Source organism: Eretmochelys imbricata, chromosome 1 (genome assembly GCF_965152235.1).
Source record: "Eretmochelys imbricata isolate rEreImb1 chromosome 1, rEreImb1.hap1, whole genome shotgun sequence".
Lineage (NCBI taxonomy): Eukaryota > Metazoa > Chordata > Testudines > Cheloniidae > Eretmochelys > Eretmochelys imbricata.
The window spans coordinates 85990800-86013372 of record NC_135572.1 but is presented as its reverse complement, the minus strand read 5'-3'; positions in this window follow the sequence as shown (position 1 = coordinate 86013372).

The following is a 22573-nucleotide window of genomic DNA, read 5'->3' as shown; positions in this document are numbered from 1 at the left end:
CAAGAAAACTCAGCAAACCAGTAGTGAAAGAAATAAATTTCCCCTTGTAACAATAGGAGCTGTGTTAGACACATATAGGACTGAAACACTGGCAGAATTATTATTGTATATAAGCCACTGTCTAGGAACAATACACTATACCTGGCTGAAAGAGAGAACTCAAATATCAAGGACGAGTCTCCTATAAATCTTTCCTCTTTACATTTCCTCTCCTTTTGTCCATTCATATCTTCCTTCCCTGTCTGCTCCTTCCCTTTTCTGTATCCTTGTGTGTGGCAGATGTGATGGCTTTGTGTGTATTGTATCTTTTAATTTCTAGGAATTTTTCACATCTGCAGAGCTTGTTGCCTGTTTCATTCCCAGAGTTGCTCGTGCCCATAAACCAGAAGACATTCACAGACTATGTTCTCTCAAGAAGATTTTCTTGTTGTTCTTTTTGTTGTTTTCCTTTGTCAAACATAAAACTCATCTGAGGTTGAAAAAATGCATGCTTTATTCTTTGTATATGGAAGCACAATATCCCCTTTTATAGTGGAAATAGAGAGAGATGAAAAATCTCTTTCAGTGTGTTTAAGCATTAACCTGAATGTGTGCCAGTATGCTCTCACTGAGTAGGCTAAACCCTGAACAACCAGAGAAATGTCTGCCCCTGATTGGAGTACACCTCACTTCTTACCCCCTCATGGGGTACAAAAGGGGTGGGACAAAGACCCCAACTCACGACCCGTCAAAACAAAACATTACCATAGGTTGTAAGGGGTGGGGCTAGGGGCATACACTTCAGGTATATTTGGGCCTGCTAAGAAGGAGGAGGTGGAAATGGGAAGGGGGGACGGAGAATGGGGACTAGGGAATGGAGAATGGGGACACAGGCAAAGCTCTCCTGCATCAGAGATGGGAAGGGGGGCATGGGGTAAAGACTCTGTGGTGTCAGAAATGGGAACGGAACACTGGGAAACAGACTCTGCCACAATGTAGAGCTATGGATATGCTTCCTTGGAACTAACCCCAATAAACATTGAATTGCCTGCACTTCGGACTTCTGGTCTTCTGCTTTCTGTCTGCGTGAAAACCTTCTAACAGTCCCTCCTGTATGTCATGCTGAGGAAAATAATAAAACAATTTGGGCACACAGTTCTATGACTCTTTTCCATCAAACCCAGATGGTGCAGCATCTTTGCTTTCCTAGTGCCTGGTGGAGAGCAATACTTAGATAAAGGCAAGCTGGCAGAAGCTGAGTTTGGACATAAGGGAGGCACTGATAGTGTGTTAAGGGAAAATGGTGTGATTGTCCTTCCTATCCTTCTTTTATTTAGGAAGTTTTCAATTTCAATCTGTTTAACAGATGCAGTTGTAAAATTGTACACAGGTACAGGGGGCGTTGGAGGGGACAGGGAGAGAGTGGGGCCCCGGGTTGGGGTGGGATGAGGAGGAGTCACGTGGAGGGTCACGTGGGGAGGTCACAAGCCCCACTTGTGTCCCTTCCATGAGTGCAGTACCGGCAAGAAATGATTTCTACTTGCACCACTGAGTACAAACCCCACCTGCCCTCCTCAGTCTCAGGGTACGTCTACAGTACAAAATTATATCGAATTTATATGTCAATTTTTCAGAAGAGATTTTATACAGTCAACCGTGTGTGTCCCCACTAAATGCGTGAAGTCGGCGGAGTGCATCCACAATACCGAGGCTAGCATCGACTCTCGGACCGGTGCACTGTGGGAAGCTATCCCACAGTTCCCGCAGTCTCTGCCACCCATTGGAATTCTGAGTTAAGCTCCCAGTGCATGATGGGGCAAAAACAATCTTGCGGGTGTTTCTGGGTGCATGTTGTCAGTCGCCCCTCCCTTCGTGCAAGCTATGGCAGACAATCATTTTGCACCTTTTTTCTGCCATTGTCAACCGTACACCACCGCTTCCACTGCCACTCTGCTCTCATGCTTTCCTGCAGCAGACGGTGCAGTAGATCTGCAAAACTCTGCTGTCCTGCTACTCGTGCAGTATGCCAGCATAAACCATACACCGCCACTTCCGCTGCAACTCTGCTCTCCTGCTCTGCTTCGTTTTGCACCTTTTTTCCTGGATTACCCGTGCAGGCACCATAGCATGGCAAGCATGGAGCCCATTCAGCTCACGGCTGCAGTTGCGACCATTGTAAATACCTTGTGCATTATCCAGCAGTATGTGCAGAACCTGCAAAACCGGGTGAGGAAGCGACGACAGTGCGATTACAATAGCAATGAGGACATGGACACAGACGTTCCTAGAAGCACGGCATGTGGCTATGGGGACATCATGGTGGTGTTGGCCAATTCTGGGCCCAGGAAACAAGCACAGACTGGTGGGACCACATAGTGTTGCAGGTATGGGATGATTCCCACTGGCTGCAAAACTTTTGCATGTGTAAGGCCACTTTCATGGAACTTTGTGACATGCTGTCCCCTGCCCTGAAGCGCAAAGATACCAAAATGAGAGCAGCCCTCACAGTTGAGAAGCGAGTGGCAATAGCCTTCTGGAAGCTTGCAATGCCTGACAGCTACTGGTCAGTTGTGAATCAATTTGGGGTGGGCAATTCTACTATGGGGGCTCCTGTGATCCAAGTAGCCAACACAATAATTGACTTCCTGCTATCAAGGGTAGTGACTCTGGGAAATGTGTAGGCCATTGTGGCTGGCTTTGCTGCGATGGGGTTCCCTAACTGTGGTGGGGCAATAGACGGAACGCATATCCCTATCTTGAACCAGACCACCAGGGCGGCCAGTATGTAAACTGCAAGGGGTACTTCTCGATAGTGCTGCAAGCACTGGTGGATCACAAGGGATGTTTCACTGACATCAAAGTGGGATGGCTGGGAAATGTGCATGACGCTCGCATCTTCAGGAACTCTGGTCAGTTTGAACAGCTGTAGGAAGGGACTTACTTCCCAGACCTGAAAATTACTGTTGGGAATGTTGAAATGTCAAAAGTTATCCTTGGGGACCCAGCCTACCCCTTAATGCCATGGCTTATGAAGTCGTACACAGGCAGCCTGGACAGTAGTAAGGAACGGTTCTACTATAGGCTGAGCAAGTGCAGAATGGTGGTAGAGTGTGCATTTGGACATTTAAAAGCACACCAGATGCAGTTTACTGACTAGGTTAGATCTCAGCGAAACCATTATTCCATTTGCAATTGCTGCTTGCTGTGTGCTCCACAATATCTGCGAGAGTACGGGGGAGACGTTTATGGCAGGGTTGGAGGTCGAGGCAATTTCATGCAGCCAGACACCAGTGCGATTAGAAGAGCACAGCAGGGTGTGCTGCGCATCAGAGAAGCTTTGAAAAACAGTTTCATGACTGGCCAGGCTCTGGTGTGACAGTTGTGTTTGTTTCTCCTTGATGTTACCTGCCCCTTTTCTTGACTCTAATTGCCTGTAAACCAACTGCCCTCCCCGCCCCTTTGATCACAGCTTGCAGAGGAAACAAAGTCACTATTATTTCAAAACCATGCATTCTTTATTAGTTGATTAAAAACACAGGGAGATAAATCACAAGGTATCCCGGGTTGGGTAGGGCAGGGTGCGAGGAGGGAAGGACAAGGCCACGCTACAAATCAAAATTTAGGATATGCCAGCCTTCTGATGCTTGGGCAATCCTCTGGGGTGGAGTGGGTGGATCCCCAGAGCCTGCCCCCTCTGTTCTTGGGTGTCTGAGTGAGGAGGCTATTGAACTTGGGGAGGAGGGAGGGTGGTTATACTGGGGCTCTAATGGCTGTTTGTGCTCTTGCTGCCTTTCCCTCATAAGATCCACCAGACAGAGAAGCATGTCAGTTTGCTCCCCTATCAGCTTGAGCATGGCATCCTGCCTTCGCTCATTGCACACCTCCCTCCTCTCATTGTGGTCACTGAACACTTTCAGGGACTCTGCCATTGTTTCCCTCCACGCATTCAACTATGCCCTATCAGTGCTGGAGGACTGCATAAGCTCTGCAAACATGTTGTCCCAAGTGCATTTTTTCCACCTTCTAATCTGGGAGGGAGTAGATAGGGGCTGCGTTGAAACATTTGCACCTGCAGGATGAGAAAAAGGGAGGGTAGAAGTTTAAAAGATACATTTTAGAGACCAAAGGGAAGACTGTTTCTCAGTAAAACAAGCAATTCATAGTACCTAGCACATGTTATTTCTGTACAAGGTTGCATTTTGCCTTTTCTACTGAGTGCCTGCCAGTTTGGTGTGACTGTGTCACATGCGGCTGGGCAACAACATTCAGCCTGCAGGCAGTCATGGTAAGCCCTAGGGGCACACGGGGTTCTGCTTCTTCTGCATTCATTACAATGCTTTCGAACTGTGGCACCCACCTTTCCCATATCAAGCAATGCCTGGTGGGCTGGTCATTTAAAAGGAGGGCCTGTGGGATGGTGGGATGACCACTTCACACACACACACACACCACCCCGCGCCCTTTAGGCCAAACACCAACAGGCCAGCATAGACGGATTTCCCCCCACACCGACCACAGGGCTCTGACCCTTTAAGCCAAACACAACAGACTTTTCCTGTAGCTGTACTGGATGCGAATGCATCCCAAGTCTTCAGGGCAAATGAATCGGTAAATACACTTTCTTTTAAACCCTGTATTGTATTTACAAAGGTACACTCACCAGAAGTGCCTTCTCCAGCGTCATGGTCCTGAGACCATCTTGGGATGGGGTGGAGGGTATTGGCTCCAGGGTGATGAACAGTTCCTGGCTGCTGGGGAGTACAGATTCACCACTTGATGCCTGTGCACTGTCCTCCTCCTCCTCCTCTTCCTCCTCCAAAAAAACATCCTTCCCGTTGCGTGAGAGTCCCCCCTTGCAGGTGTCCATGGACAGTGGTGGCATAGTGGTGGCATCCGTCATCCCCCGGGAGATTTTCGCAAATATGTTTACATTCCTTTTTTTGGAATGGAGTCCTGCTGGAACCGATTCTTCTCCCCAAACAGCAATGAGATCCAGTACCTCCCACTCAGTCCATGCTGGAGCTCATTTGTGCATCTGGGACTGCATGATCTCTTGTGATGGTGAGCTCTGCCTTGTCACCTGTGCTAATCAGGTCGCCACGCTGGCCAAACAGGAAATGAAATTCAAAAGTCCCTGGGGCTTTTCCTGACTACCTGACTAGTGCATCCGAGTTGAAAGTGTTGTGCAGAATGGTCACAATTGATCATTCTGGAATAGCTCCCGGAGGCCAACACCGTCGAATTGCGTCCACAGTACCTCAAATCCGGAACAGCAATAGAGATTTTAACACTACTCCCCTTGCCAAGGTGGAGTACAGAAACCGGTTTTAAGAGACCTTAAAGAGACCTTAAAGCCGACAAAACCGGGTTGTTTGTGTGGACAGATTTAGTTTTAATTTGATGTAACGCGGCTAATTTCGATATAATCGCGTACTGTAGACCGGGCCTCAGAGTCCATCACTGTAACTTGCATTACACTGTAACTTGAATTAAAAGGGTTGACGCAAGCACAACATGTTTTGTTACATACCACATTAAGGGCTATTTTACTGTATTGTTATACGTGCACAACTCATTGAATCAAGTGTCCATGTGAATAAATGTGCTTAAACATTCATAATTCATTTTCCATGTATATGCAATAATATAAGCTTAACATTTTCTGTTTCAATAATTTAAAGTGTTGTTTAACTTATTGGGCCTAATTCTCCTCTGAATTACACCCGTTAAACTCTATTCATGCTTGAAGTTTCTCCTGATGTATACAAGGGTAATGAGATCAGAATCTGGCCCTTTGCTGGAATATTCATGGAAAGCAAACAAAAAAGTGGCATGAAGCACAGATAAAATAAATGTTTTTATTAAATATTTATGTGAGCAAATATTAATATTTGAGGTATTCTCCCAAGCTGTGTATCATCTGAGTGTGACATTAGGAAAGTCCAGAGTAAACAAAACAAAAAACAAAAACCTATCTACTTTATAGAATGGCAATTCCTTTAAAAATGAAACACTAATGTCTGGCCAGGGAATGGAGGGGAAAAAAAGAGATGAGAACCTAAAAGACATAAGATGAGGGAGGAATGTAGAAGACATGAGATAGGAACTTAAGACTCTGAAGGTTGAAAAGAGAAGGACAAGCAGACTGAAGATTTGATAAGCATTGTGCAAACTCCTGGCCTCACCAACATCAATGACAAGTCCCATTGACTTGAATGGGACCCAGATTTCACCCACTGTGTCATATTGAATAATGTACCCCAAAAGGTGTTTTAAAGCTATAATTTCATTATGCAATTCTGGTGGGGCAAACAAACTATTCTTTCCTGAATGGAACTACAGTTTGGTGTGCTCCAAAGGGATAACTTTTATTCATTCCACTACTTTAATTTAATGTATTCGTTTATGTCTATCTTGTGGCTCCATAGAAGAGATTCCATCCAAAACTCAGAGCAGCAAGAAGTAACGTATCAAGCCTTGTGCTATTTACAAGTTTGTCAAACACTCTTGTTATAAACAGTGTTGACAGTATTATATTTAAAACTGTGATTTAAATGTGTTTCCTCCTTGAGGACATCTGTCAATGAGATGTTTTGTCTTAAAGGCACAAACCCTATGCAGAGATATATAATAAAGCACAGTTTTAAAAATTATTGAGACATGCTGAACTATTAAAAAAAGTAGTCAGATATATCTTCAGCATTTGTGGCTTCATTAACACTGCAGATACGTTAGTGCGCCCGCTGCTGCTATTCACTTTTCACATTTGGATAAGATCAAATAGTGAGTAGGTTTTGTATCAAAAGGAAGTATTCCTCCTGGTAGCTTCATCACAGTGTGTTATGAAGTCTGACAGAATGGAATGATATAAGTTGTCAACTATTAACATTTAAAGAATATATATTGGTCCCCAAAATCAATGCAAATGGCACCTATTCAATCATTAATGCTGGTGGTACTATAGTAAAAAAAAATGAATGCATGTTGAAGAGTGCAGTCTTGGGGATAGCTTTATGAACTAATGCTTAAATGTTGGTTATCTAGAAGGAACTGGTATATACTGCCAGTTTATATTTATACAGAGTGAAATTTTCTCTACAAAGTTTCATGGCTCACATCTCACTTAAGCCCTTAACCAGGTGAATTTCACCCTAATGCATCATGAAGCCCAGTAAATTTATTTTGTATTACTGCAATAGTCCGTTTAGACCCCAGTTAGGGATTGAGGCTTCAAAACACTAAGTTCTGTATACACACTTATTAAAAAAAACTGTTCAAAAGAACTTATAATTAACACTAATGATTGAGTTATCTCAGACTAGTAATTATAACACAGACTTTATGGTGGAAGGGAATTTTTTTTTTTATTCCAGCCAAATACAATTGCTCAGGATAGTTGGTTAAATAGTTACTGGACACACACTGAAGCTGCTTTTGTTACAGTAACTGTACCATCCAACATCTTGCTAAACAATACAATTGTATTATAAGAATGCATGCACCATAGAATCAAAAACTGGAGACAAAAGCCCAATAAGTTAGCTAACCCAGCCCAATACAGGAAAATTTTCTACAGTGCAATTAGACAGTCTCTGTCTACTTAAAAAAAAAGTCAAAGGGCTTTCACTACAGTCCTTGTAACATTTATTCCATCTTCAAATCTAATCAAAATGAATGTGAGGAATTATAACTTGAGATAATCAATATTTTTCAAAATTCAACATTTTAGTGATTTTTTTAACTGAATTTTCAAATCCCTGTGGTGAGGGGGTGGAAAGCGCAGGGAAGACCATGAAAATGTCATAAAATATTTTTTCCAATTTTCTGACCAGCTCTAGTCCAAATTAAGAAGTGCATTTTGTCTTTATTTTTTTAAAGCTCAGTGAACATCTATAGTATAATATTAAATAACCAGTAACATGCAGGTTACACTGTTCTGCTACTATATCTATGTATTACCCCCCCGTTTCCCCATTCACCTTAAACAATTATTCTTTCAAGTCAGGTGTATCCTCTAGAATTTTTCAAATCTATTAAATTTATTTTAGTTAAATTATACTTATTTAGTTCATTTCCTACTTTCCTCATAGATTAGTCTTTGTCAGTTTAGCTATTTTCTGAGTCCCCCAGTTTAATCAATGCTAATCCTTGGGGCACCTAGAGCTCTGCACATTTGCAGTCATCAAGACTGTCAGCTTTTTGGGGGCCATGATTTGAGCCAAATTCTATTTACCATGTGAAACCTGTGCACGGAGAGTTGTGTGACCAACATCATCAACTCTGTTTATCTCCTCCTTGGTCTTTCAATTTCTCCCCTCATGTTTTCCCGCTGCAAACTGTTGGCAACACAATTCCTTGGAACAGACTTTTGTCCAACTTTGATCAAGAATGGACTAGGAAATATAGATTCTGGGAACTATTTATCCTTCAGCTGAACTCCATAGATGTAATAGGCTTGTTTTCTCTTTGGGAATGTCTGGGTAGAGTTAGTCATGGAGCAGTAATTTTACTACTAACAAGAGTTATTAAAAACAGAGAGAAAATATAAAAAAGAAGACAGTTTGTTTATGTCAAGGTTCCTCCCCCACTCTGAACTCTAGGGTACAGATGTGGGGACCTGCATGAAAAACCTCCTAAGCTTATCTTTACCAGCTTAGGTCAAAACTTCCCCAAGGTACAACATATTCCACCCGTTGTCCTTGGACTGGCTGCTACCACCACCAAACTAATACTGGTTACTGGGGAAGAGCTGTTTGGACGCGTCCTTCCCCCCAAAATACTTCCCAAAACCTTGCACCCCACTTCCTGGACAAGGTTTGGTAAAAAGCCTCACCAATTTGCCTAGGTGACTACAGACCCAGACCCTTGGATCTTAAGAACAATGAACAATCCTCCCAACACTTGCACCCCCCTTTCCTGGGAAATGTTGGATAAAAAGCCTCACCAATTTGCATAGGTGACCACAGACCCAAACCCTTGGATCTGAGAACAATGAAAAAGCATTCAGTTTCTTACAAGAAGACTTTTAATAAAAATAGAAGTAAATAGAAATGAAGAAATCCCCCCTGTAAAATCAGGATGGTAGATATCTTACAGGGTAATTAGATTCAAAAACATAGAGAACCCCTCTAGGCAAAACCTTAAGTTACAAAAAAGATACACAGACAGAAATAAGAAAAGGAGTACTTGTGGCACCTTAGAGACTAACCAATTTATTTGAGCATGAGCTTTCGTGAGCTACAGCTCATGCTGTAAATAAAGCTCATGCTCAAATAAATTGGTTAGTCTCTAAGGTGCCACAAGTACTCCTTTTCTTTTTGCGAATACAGACTAACACGGCTGTTACTCTGAAACAGACAGAAATAGTTATTCTATTCAGCACAATTCTTTTCTCAGCCATTAAAAGAAATCATAATCTAACACATACCTAGCTAGATTATTTACTAAAAGTTCTAAGACTCCATTCCTGGTCTATCCCCAGCAGAAACCAGCATATAGACAGACCACAGACCCTTTGTTTCTGTACCTCCTCCCAGCTTTTGAAAGTATCTTATCTCCTCATTGGTCATTTTGGTCAGGTGCCAGCGAGGTTACCTTTAGCTTCTTAACCCTTTACAGGCGAGAGGAGCTTTCCCCTGGCCAGGAGGGATTTCAAAGGGGTTTACCCTTCCCTTTATATTTATGACAGTTTAACTTACCTAGATTTAAACTTCTCCTCAGTTAGACTAGATAAAGCGATTTCAGCTTAATTACAGAGAAATAGAAAAGCAAATGGCTTGTATCCTTTGAAAGCAATCCCCTCTCTGACCACTCTGGCCTGCCTGTCAGCATCACACTACTGTCTAGAGATGAAGCTTCTCTGTCCCTCCCTCAAGCTCCTTATCAGGCCCTCCTGATCCAGAGCAGCTGATCCCATTTTCCAAGACAATTTTCTCCAGCTCCATACACACTCAATAGTGCTTAGATTCACTGTTTCCTCTGAGAGATGTACCACTGAGGATACAAAGAGCCTTTAATGATGAATAATAGCCAACTCTGAAAGACTTAATGACCTAGCTCCAGAATTGCCTTTCACAGACAGTATTGGCTGGTTGTATCTAGATTGGGTCAAGCCTCTTGTTCACCCCAGCTAAGCAATTGCTTTCTTCGCTAATAAAGTCTGAATTATGGGAAGATCCCCAGGCTTCCTTTGGAGCTTAGTTCAAGGAAGGTCCTCTCCCCAAGCTGCAAAATATGACTGAAGCTGCTCCAGGGCAGCAGTGGCAATTGAGGCCAGTGTGCTCCCTCTCCATTTATTGGGAGTAATTTCCAATGTATCTGTGTATTTGCAGATCCACCAGCCCCAATCGTTAGTTTCTGCCCTGCCCTCCCTCCAAAGTCATCTTGCACAAAACTTCAAGTGCAACCTTTGAGTAAAACAGTTCTGAAGCTCACAAGAGGGGGTAACCCCCCTTTTGCAAGCTTCTTTTATGCTCTTGTATATGCAAGAAAATCATACTTGTTCTGTTGTCTTTAGGGCTTTCCATGCCCACAGAGATGGAGACAGAATTTACACTATACACTGATTATCATGGCACATGTTCAACAGCATACAGTATACATGAAAGCAAAATGCTATGTATGTATGTACAAGTGGCCAATAATAATAATAATGGAAAGCATAGTTTTAAATATCCTGATTTGTGTGTGGGTGTAACGATGCTGGTTCTGGTGGGACCCAACTGAGAGTGCCAATTCAGGACAAATTGCTTAAAGCAGGGCAGTTACAGCCCAAGGGTCGGGTTTCTATGCACACCAAGGCAGCCAAACAGAGAAGACATTGGTTTTATCCCACTGGCTAACCACAACTCACACAAGCAATTCCCTCAGACACTCCAGTTTCCCAGTATCTCCACCAGTGCCACTTGTTAGGGGGATGAATGGTTATGGAAACCAATACCCCAGTAAAAGAAAAAAGATTCTCCCAATCCCAAAGGACCAAGCCCCAGACCCAGGTCAATATACAAAGCAGATCTTACCCACAAATCACCCTGTTGCCAATCCTTTAGAATCTAAAATCTAAAGGTTTATTTATGAAAGAAAAAAGATATAGATGAGAGCTAGAATTGGTTAAATGGAATCAATTACATACAGTAATGGCAAAGTTCTTGGTTCAGGCTTGCAGCAGTGATAGAATAAACTGCAGGTCCAAATCAAGTCTCTGGAGAACATCCACAGCTGGGATGGGTCTTTCAGTCCTTGGTTCAAAGCTTCAGGGTAGCAAAGTCCCTCCAGAGGTAAGAAGCAAGACTGAAGACAAGATGGAGGAGCTGCCAGCAGCTTTTTATATTCTCTTGCCATGTGGTCTTTCTTTCTTTGTTCCAAAGACAAGCTGTCCATCACATGGCATGGAAAAACCTCAGATTTCTGTCCATAGGCATGTTCCTGTGTACCTTGCTGAGTCACAAGGTGTGTCTGCCTTCTCTCAGTGGGTCAATTGTATAGCTGATGGTCCTTAATGGGGCCATCAAGCAGGCTAGGCAGAGCTGACACCAACTTGTCTGGGGTGTCACCGAGAAGCATAGCATAAGTTTGAAATACAGACAGTATAGAGCCAATATTCATAACTTTAACTACAAAAATGATACACACCTATAGACAGCATAGTCATAACCAGCAAACCATAACCTTGTCTTAGACACCTTATTTGATGCCCTTTATACAAGATTTGGTGCCACTACAAGACTTTGGTTGCAACAATGATCTATACGGTCCCAGCTTATGTCAATAACGTCACAGTGGGTAACATTGTTTTTCCTTGGGTCTCTCCTCCCTAATATATTTTATACACGTTGGAAACTTGGATGCTCTTTCTGGAGAATTAACATTTCTTACCTGGCAAAAAAATTGTGAACACTTTATGTTGTTCAGCAGGGTGGATAGATGTGAAAGTTTTATTTTACTGACAGGTATTTAGTCTCTCCCCTAGATAAACAAAGTGTTAATCTAAGAGTCTGAATTGGTTTTGTTAATCACACAAATCTGCAATTCAAGTAATTGCCATTGCATAAAAAGCTTTAGTGATGAAAAAACATCTCAAATTAACATGGATTTAAAACTCATGGGAATTCTACATTTCCCTCAAGTCACCTGAGATGCTTCCATTTGTCTTTCGGTCATCAGCAACATATAATGAAGTCTATGTTGGTAAACTTTTACAGTATCATGTATCATCAAATTTTAGAATGTATGAGATAAATGAGCTCTTTCAAGTGAGCTCTGCCTACTAGTTCACTGCTTTGCCTTTTAGCAGCCTATTATGGAAATAGCAAATTGGCTCATTTATACTACTACCAGAATTTTAGTGAAAACCAACATAAGTAAAGTGATTGCTCTTTATGATAGCACGCCTATAAAGAAGTGAGTCCATCAAAAAAACGGACTTTTGTCTGAGTGACTGGAAAATATATCTGTGAACCAAGCAAATGGATAGGAAATATGTGCTTTATTTAAGCTTTAGGATTAAACCAGGAAGGTCTTCCACACTGGAAAATTGCAAATAATATTACACTATCCAAGACCTAAGCAGTTCACTGAGAATACACATGACAATTGAGCTATAGTTGTTTTTTTTTTTTTTTGGTTTTTTGTTTTTTTAACGCACTTGGTTTCACAGTAGAACTTGGGGAATATATAGTATTTAAACTATAACTGATCAAATTATAACTTTTTTTTTATAAATTGTCACAGTTTCTGTTTCTAACTAAACTAATAATGAATATTTATAAAATGTCCTTTGCTGTTCCATGTATAGATTTGATTCTAAACTGAATCTAGCATTTCACATTCCAGCAGCAAGGAAATACAAGAGACAAATCATCTCATTCCCCTCCCCCAATTGTGTGCCTAGCAGATATTATTGGGAAGCAAATTGTTGGAAATATAATTCCCTTCCTGGCAGCCAACTCAGGGAATTTTAGTGAGAATGTAACAGTAATGCACAATACTGAGAATCCCTTAAACCAAATGTATTATTGTTAATAGATACTATTGTGCACCAGTGAACGCATCTCATAATCTGCCACAATGTCAGGAAAGGCTGCTGGGACAATTTTAAGAAAGCTAGAATTGAGGTGGTAGATTTAGTCATGAATATTTAGTCATACTCCTTGCAGCAAAGGTAAAACAGATGACAGTATATTATTTCCCTTTCTTTTGCCCATAAAAAATGTGAGGATAATGCAATATGCAATATGTCAACAAGATGCCTTGAACATGTCCTATTAAACTAGGAATCTTCAAGGTTTGCTTCACTGAAGTCTCTTTGCACTGCTGAAGGGTAAGCCCTTTGACAGCTGTCTATTTGTCGGTAGCTAATGACCAAAGTCTCTTTGTTGTTTTCAGTCTATCACCAGTGTTTTTGCTGAAAGCAATATAGCTCAACAGAATGATGAGCCATATAAGCATATGCCCCGTGACAACACAGTGTTGCTGATAGAAAACTAAATTGATAGGTATTCTTCCCTGGGGAAGCCCCAAACACCTGTAGCTCCAGATGTCTCTCCATGAAGATGTAGATTATGATGAAATAATTTAGTTATGGAACAATCAGTCAATGATATAATGAAGAGTTTTGATTTGGTTTACTCTACCGTGACCTCTTTCCTTTGCAATTTATCCTCCAGCTTGATCATATAGTGTGGACAATGTGGTGCTTTGTAACTGTTGTAATTTGGGTTTCTGTGTATTATGCAGGGGACAGCTGCCATTTTCTGAGGCAGAGTTGATGGGGTATGTTGCAGAGAAATACACTATGCTCTCACTTTGTTCCTTTTACTTTTTTTCCTTTAGTCTGAAATAAAAAGTCATTCAGACTGAAAGCATGATTTGTGTGTGTGTGTGTGTGTGTGTGTGTGTGTGTGTAAAAAACATAAGACACTAGCCCAATTACCAATTTAAAACCAATTGGGAGACAATAGGGACTACATACCAGTTGGTTTGCTTAGCCTATTAAGAGACTTGAGCTTTCCTTGGTCAAATTAAAATTCTTCACTAGAAGTTCCAAAATAAACAGTACTTCATTAACTGTGTATGAGAAAATAATTGATTTCAGCCTCTGGGAAGAAAACATCCTCCATGTCTATTCAACTTTTACACAACTCTTGTAATTCCATCAATTCTATTCAGGCCCTTGGTGGCATTTCTACCTAAAGAGATGGTCAGAGTATATTGACATACATTCACTGAGATCCAATTTTTAGGGCCTTACTGAAGTTTGGATTGCCGTTTTCTGCAGAAAATGCTCTGGGGGAGGAAATCTCTGTGAGGATGCTCTCATGGAAATATCCTCTCCAATTGTTCCACAGAGGATCAGAGTTGCCTTCTATCATGTCAAGTAATGAGCTGTAGGGTCCTCTTGTAAAGCTAGGAGACCACAAGATGTCAGGTCCCTTTGCCTGCCATTAACTCTGGATGCATCGGTCCCCTAAAGCCTCCTGTGACAGAGATGGCAAATTCCTGAACAAATCTTATTGAATTTGTAAGTTAATAAAGAAGCCTCGTTGAATATAGACTTTGTATGTTGTGCTCCCTACATACTCTGTAGCACCTGCACAATACCCACACAGAACAGTATCCATAAGAAGTCCCACTGAAATCAAGATGATAAGATGCTATATACAAAGGATTTCATTTCACATGTATAGTAAAGGAAATACCCCAATATTCTATGGATGTATTTCAATTTGTATGCAACCTGAAGAAACTGAATTTCCTGCTGTATGGTATAAAAGATAAAAATGATTCAGATGAACACACATTCATGCAACTTTCAGAGCTGTTCTGAAGAAATCAGCTTCTTTTGTCCAAACTAGTTACACTGTACTGACTGCTCTTGAGAACACAGAATGACAATCTAGTTCTCTGTTCTCTACCACTGGCAGTAAATTGAAGTCCTCTATAGAATTGCATGCTCAGACTCAGTGACTTGGAAGAAAAATCTTGGCAGTATGTCACACCATTAGGAATTTGAATTCAAGCTGAAAACTTAAGTGTTTACTGTCATATCAATCACACTTACAAACTCCTGTGTGTTGTTAAATAATGGTCTAAAGTAGTAAGACAAAAAGAAAAGGAGTACTTGTGGCACCTTAGAGACTAACCAATTTATTTGAGCACAAGCTTTCGTGAGCTACAGCTCACTTCATCGGATGCATTCAGTGGAAAGTAGTAAGACAGTTGAATATGGGTATTTCTTTTAAAAAATACAGTGTTTTTACAAATTGCAAGTAAGACAGTCATCTTCTCCTCATTAATGATCAAAATAAATACCTCCATCTCTGAGTGCATTTCCAAAGGAATGCTAATGGATATTTTGCAGAAAAGGCTCAACTTACCTTGGAGGTTGCAGATGCCAGGAAACAACTGGCATACGTCAGAGCTGATGAGCATTATCTGTGATGCAGAAGGATAGTCAGTCGTCTACTGCAGGAGTATATTAGAACCACTGGCAAAGAAAGACTCCAGTACACAAGATGGAAGTGACTGGTGCCAAAGAAGTGACTGGTGCCAACTGGGAAGAAGACAGCAAAGCAGAGGAGCTATGTTATCTTGTGTTGAACTCAAGAAGGAAATCTAGTTCCTGATTCACCACTGTGCTACCCCCGTTTGAAGCTAGTGTAACATCATTAATTTCAATGGAGTTAAACTTCCATGCAGCGGTGACTCAGGATTTGAGTGTTCAAGATAGTTTTAAGAACCACACTGAAAGTGTTTTGTTTCTTTTATTTATTTATTTATTTATTTACTTACTTACTTATTTATTTTTTAACAGATGACATGACTTTGTTTAGCATCACTTTGTTTAGCGTCAATATTATGTTTTGTTTACTATCACTTTGTTTAGCATCAATATTTTTCAAGGTCTAGGTGAATGGAATGTTTTCATGTTTTAGATTTTCAAATTGCTCTTAAAAAATACTATTTGAATACATTAATGCAACATCAGAACGCCTCACAAAACAGCATTACACTATGTAGCATGAACAATAAGATGAAACTGGACAATCTAATTTGATTGAGATGAGTGACATGGAAAAAATAAGCAATATCCGTTAAAAAAAGTAAAGTAGCTTTTTGAAATTATTTCAGTTTTTATAATATTACAGTATTATTAGGAACACAAAGATTTTTTTAATATTGAATTTCATCTTGGCAATGACCCTTTATTAATTCAATTTCTGATGGGGATACAGTAATAGTAATATATTTTTAACCCTACAAGTTTAATAATTTCAAGGCAAAAGCGCAGCATAGTGAAACTTCTGAATTATAAGTACAGTGAGAATGATAGCTTTGTGAGAGAACTTTGAAGGTATTAAATTAGAAGGATATGTGCTTCAGTATGTCTTTGGATTATCAAAGTATAAATGCTTGAGAGAGGAGCTTTGATCACACACACACCCTTCACAACTTTCTTATCTTATTGCCCGTCTGAACTAAACAGAAGACTGTCCTGATCCCTGGCACCTCTCTCTTTCTTCTTTGAGCACTGAAAAGTATTTCATTTTCATGGTTTGATTGTACCTTAATATTTGGATCCCAGATGAGTTACAAGAAATGTGCAGAGGAAATGATGAAAGTAATATCCAACTCTTTTTGGATAACTTGGTGAAAAAAAATCCTGAAGGCATTCCAGTTCCACATGATCTATTATAGCACTACACCACCTAGACCCCTCCTATTTGGTTAGAATATGTGAATATTTAATGTGGCCATTACAACTGAAGTCTGGTGAGAGCCAGAAGTTTTCTGAGATATTAATCTCATTAAAAATAAATTGAGTCCATACTTATTCTGCAGAGGTACAAATCATTGAAATTTAAGAGATTAATTATTATAGACCACTTAGAGCAAGTGAGACTAGATTTCCAGCATTCATAAAATTTCATTATGAATGAATTTCAGTGCTGCACTTTATAAGGCCTGCAGGGTGCTTTGAATAGGTTCTTTAAAATGCATAAGTGAATAATGCCAAAAACTTTGTTTTCTAGTTGCTTACAGAGAAAAAAAATATGGAAAGCAGATATTCAAATCAGTTTCCTTTTAATATAGAGTTAAACAAAGTAGAGTTATTTTTTATCTTCTCAGGATTTGAAATCAGGTGCTGAAATACATTTCATTAAGTGTACCTATGATACATTTTACACAAAACAAAATGGTATTTGAATATTTTGAGAAATAAAATATATGCTTCTCATTCCTCTTCTGCTTACTAATGAATTGTCAGCTTGTTTCCTAATGATGTCTCTAAGGGGAAGAACACTGACAGGGGAAAGCATGAGACCTAGAATGGAATCCTGAGGCACTCATCTTAAGGCAGCTGTATGGTGAATTAACAACACAAGCTAAGATGGCTTGTGTCTAGCCCAAGAATGAGCAGTCAATTATTCAAATGTATAGCTACAGATTTTTTAAAAGGTTATGATCCCAGCTGCTATAGATAAAATACTATAAATACACTTTTTAGGAATTTGCTCACTGAATCTGTTTGATGAATACTTAGTTTGTGTAGAAGTTAGAGAGAGAAATATCTCTTATTTCTTACTCTTCATCCCCACCCAGCACAACCCGAAGCACAATGAACCACATTAAACTTCAGCGCACAGTGGCTGCCGCTTGTACATTTAGGGAACATTTATGGTTATGTACATTTCAGAATCTAAGTGATCGAAACTGAACAGAGTAACTATGGATTCAAAGCACCACTACATTATCTGAAAAATTAATTCAGCTACAACAGGGGAAAAAAAAAACATTATACTTGTGCAAGTGCATTGTATTTCCAGGTGATGTCAGGGACATACTGTATATAGAGAGGCCCATACACACAAAAATATCTTGGAAGGAAGGGTGGGACCCACAGAAACCAGGACCTTTCTAGTGTCACAGCATCATGCCTCAACCAGAGTGACTTCTGGTGGAATAGGATAGCATTGGCTTTACATGAGTTCTCCCTAAGGGCCTACACCTTCTCCCATTGAAATCAGACATAAAAGGTTTAATTTGCAAAAGGATATTTTTTAGAAAGTTGTAAATGACTGAAAAATGAAAATACGGGTTATGATTGGAAAGGCTTTACTGCAGCATTATATTACTGTATATACTGTGCATGCATTTATTTTGTATGGGAGCACTGAATGTGCTCAAAGAATAATTGTGGAGCAGGGCGTGTTTAAAGTGGCACTCAGTTAAAAAAAGGGGTTGCCCTATTGCAAAGTTGAGCTCTGTGAGACCCACAAAACCACACTATAGCTCTAAGTAGAAATTTTAAACTGGGAAGCACTTTTTAGGCTGTGGTAAAAAAGAGTAGAGGTTTGAGTGGCATGGATTTTAATAATACAAGTGATAATTGTGCCTTCCGCTGCCCAAACACAGGTCTTGTGTATCATGAATCTTTTTTTTTTTTTGGTCATTGCTTCAGTTTGATCTCAACAGGTTGCCTTTCAGAAAGGTTACTTTTCAGTAAAACAAAATGAAAAAGGTGTAAATTAAGGACTAAACTAAGAGATTAAAGGTTTTTTTCTGTTCACATGAAACACTTCCTAAATCACTATCACGTTGAAATCACTAGAAAGGTCTTTCAGGGTTATACTTCAAATGCATTTTAGATATCTCTGTAGATAATTTGGAAACCAATCTGCTTCTCAGAATTTGGAAGCTTCAGATCAATCACTGATGAACAATAATTTATGTGAAAACTCAATTGCCAGTACTGTAATTAAGCACAATTATGTGTTTTTAGAGTGCCAGGCTTTAGCTAGACCTATAGTAGGATTAATTAACACTACCATAGAGATGGAACATAGCTCGTTCCCAAGAAAGGTATAAAAATAATTAATTTAGTGGCACTCTCTTACCTCTGGCTGGGCAAGAAGGGTGCAGGTAGGAATTCAGAGACATGTCTTGCGCTCACATGGATTGCTAATAGGAGCAGAATAGTACTTAAGAGATGCTGCATCATGAGAGATGCCTTCCATGAGATGAGACGTTAAATTGGAGTCTCTTTTTTTCTGGCTCCAGTTGCAGTGCAGGTGGAAGCTAAAAATATTTTTTTGCAGTTTTAGAAAGGACTAGATAACTATTGTCATGGTAAAATCACCACTCATTGTGTTTGGTTCAGAGCAAGCCTGAGGTTAGCTTTATTCAAGCATGCACATACAGGGAGAGTCAGCCAGAGATGCTCTGGCGTAAATAGAAATAGAGAAGCTTAAATTGCTGAAAACCACAATTTGTCAAACCCACTTCCTTTAACAGCATTTTCCTTATTTGGCATATAGTGCAAGCTTCAACAGTAGCTTTGCCTTACTTGGAGTTTAGCAAAACAAGCTTTTCCTGTTATTGACAGGTGTTTCCTTTGCGGTTAATGGTTACATTTCTTAAGCTGTGCTGTTTGCAATTGCCTTACAATGGAATTTTCCTCACTCTCTTCTTATGCTTCATATACACAGTTAACTTGACCAAAGTTTTAGGCCTACTTGGGAAGTTTAGGCTTACTTGGAGCCACTGAATTTTTCTTCCACACTATAGTATACTGGCCAATAAATGAATACAACAGGCTAATGTCCAGGGCTGTGTGAAGTATTATTAAGGGTGTAATAAAATCTCTACATTGTCCTCTCTTATCTAAGAGATTGTTTATACACCCATCATTATAATATTCGAGTGCATTATATGTCAGCTATCAGTCACATAGGGCTAATTATGGAAGGGTTACTGATCTGTATAACTGAAGTTACAACTGTTTCTCTTTAAAGCTATTTTTTACAGCTTCTCCAAAGTCTACAAAACAAGTTAGATCAGCCTGAAAATTAGGTGAGATCAGCAGTTGGGATAGACTTTGGTGAATATTTGAGTCTGGGCCAAAAGAGACCAATTGGAAAATTAAGCTAAGCTTTCAGGCATATTCACTTGGACTTGTGTGTACACACAGATGTCTCTGAAGACTTGTCCTGTGTGTGTGCTATGAGTCACCAAAACCAAGTACTTGTGTAACTCTTGCACTTGTCACACTTTCACATGCAAATTAATTCAGATTCTCATGAATATTTAATTTGAATGTGTGATTTTATGGACAAACATGGGCATGTACAAAACACATGCAAACCTTGGGCCTCTCTTTTAAAGATCATTTGGATAAAATACTAAAAAATATATTAGAAGGAATAATCAGTCCTGCAGTGGCATGGGCTAGAATGGTTAATTGGTCTTTTTCTTCTCTCATTTGTGTGTTACTGCAGTAAAAGTTAGGGCTTGTGCTTGCTCTCAGGGAAATTCGTTTTTGAGGAAGGATTGTGTCTTTCCATGTATTTGCATAATGTCTAGTACAATGGGACCCCGCTCCTGATGGAAGCATTTGGCTGCCACCACAAATAATAAAATAAATAATAATAATTAATAATGATGAAGAGGTAGCTTCTGTCACCTTTACTCACATTGAGTGGTCACTGAAGTCAGAGCGAATACTCAAGGAGTAAAGTGAGTAAGGGAATTAGAATCTGGACCAGAGTGGCTTTAATTTGTTGCAACTTAATCCCCTTTGAAGGAGAATTACACTACAGCCCACTAAGACCACTTTACTTCTGAATGAGCACATGTACACAGGAGTTTGATGCACTTTAACTAATGTGCTTTAACGTCACATCTTTAGTTAATTCATCTTAACTTTCCTTAGTGTGCCTAAATAGACATGCCCTAATTTATTTTAGGAAAGATTTTAAGAACTACAATATACAACGGGGAGATAGCAAAAATAATTTACCGTGACATATTTCCTTAAAATCTGTACTATAAAATGGAGCTTTGAATTTGCTTTTAGGAAAAATAGAATCTACTTTTATTACCTGCTACTGTAGTTTATAGGAGTTGATAGAGTGGAAGATATTTCACGTATGATTTTATTTGTTACTCTTCCCAGCAAATATTGTATCTGCATCCAGCAAATGTATTTATTATATTGTTCAATAGCATTATGTATTTATTTAGTTCCTTCAGAAATCTCAATAAATTGTGGACTCATGCATTGCTGTTTACAACCCCACAATTTGGTATTATTCTATAATACCCTTTTACTGAATTCTCACTGATAATTATTAAAGGAATAATGTAGGCTTCAAAAAAGCAATGGAATGAACAAAGAATTTAAGTTAGTAACACATATGGAATAATAGATGGCTACCTGGGTGAATATAAGGCTGCAATTCATTTGAAGGCTATGCTGATGTCATAACCCATGAGCAAACAGCTTGAATCGTTTATATAAATGGCAGTAGACCCCTGAGAGATTAAGTTTAGCTTTGGAATCATGAACAATAAGGCCATCTCTTGTCATATATATATAGTTTTATTTTTTTCTTTTAACACTGAAAAAATATTACAAGTATGATGTTATAACACCAACCAATACCTTTTCAAAACACTACACAGGGACTTAGCCATACAATTTCCATGAAAGTCATGAAAGCTGTCCATCTAAATTTCTGCATGCTGCTTAGCAAATACTGGGATAAACTCACCATCAAACTTACCCTTTAGTGACATCAGTGAATCACCTTTTTTATTGATGTTAACATGGGATATTTTCACTTTCACAGTAGAGGGTGACAACTTGGTTTCTCAGAAAATATATATGCTTTTTTGGTTATATGGTTGTGCATAACAGGTATTCATTCTATTTGGGCTGCAGGAGGAAAAGTGAAATTTACGAGGTTCGTGCTTTCTAAAAAACTGGAGGACAGCACTTGAGGCATCAATAAAGCAACTAGGTTTCATTTTGGTGTGTCTTCCCTGAGGACTAGACTGTGACTTGGATTATATCCTGCACAGAGAAGTAAAGACAGTAAACCCACCTTTGGCTACCTGTATTTTAGGCCCACACATTCAGAGGTAAGAGGACGCTTTGTGCCCTTTCATGCCCACATTGGGCCAGATGAGTGGAGAAATGGGCAAAGAGATATTAAGAAAGTTGGCTCCACTCCTGAAAAGGCTGACCAACAGAGCTGAGCTGGTGTCGTAATTGTCATAATTTGCAGCAGTAAATTGTAATTGTAATTGACCAGCAATAAATTATTACCCCTTCCTGGAGCAAGAGAAAAGTGGCAGGGAATTGTGCTTCACAATGTCTCCTAGAGCTACTCCTGAGTGTTGCAGCTAATGCTCAGAGGCACTGTTCCAGAACAATATGCATTAGAGTGATACAGCAGGGCAAGAGAGAAAGGAGAACAACATACCACAGAAGTGGAGTGGGAAACCAGGTGAAAAAAACACGCAATGAGAGGAGATGTGCAGTAAACTCCTGCAGAGATTGAGAGGGACATAACCAAATAGTGGCTTCTGGGAAAGAAATGAGACAACAAATATTAGAAATGGAGAGAGAAGAATAAACCACAGGATGTTACACCCTGACACCCCAATATTCACCACTGTCACGTAATTAGGATAAGTCTTATACAAAGTATATCTTGTGAGGCGTCATTCTAAAAGTCTTAATCTGCTAGAAAGTAATATCTTGTTGGATTCTGTGTGCTATCATCATGTATGAAGTTATGAAGTTTGGCTA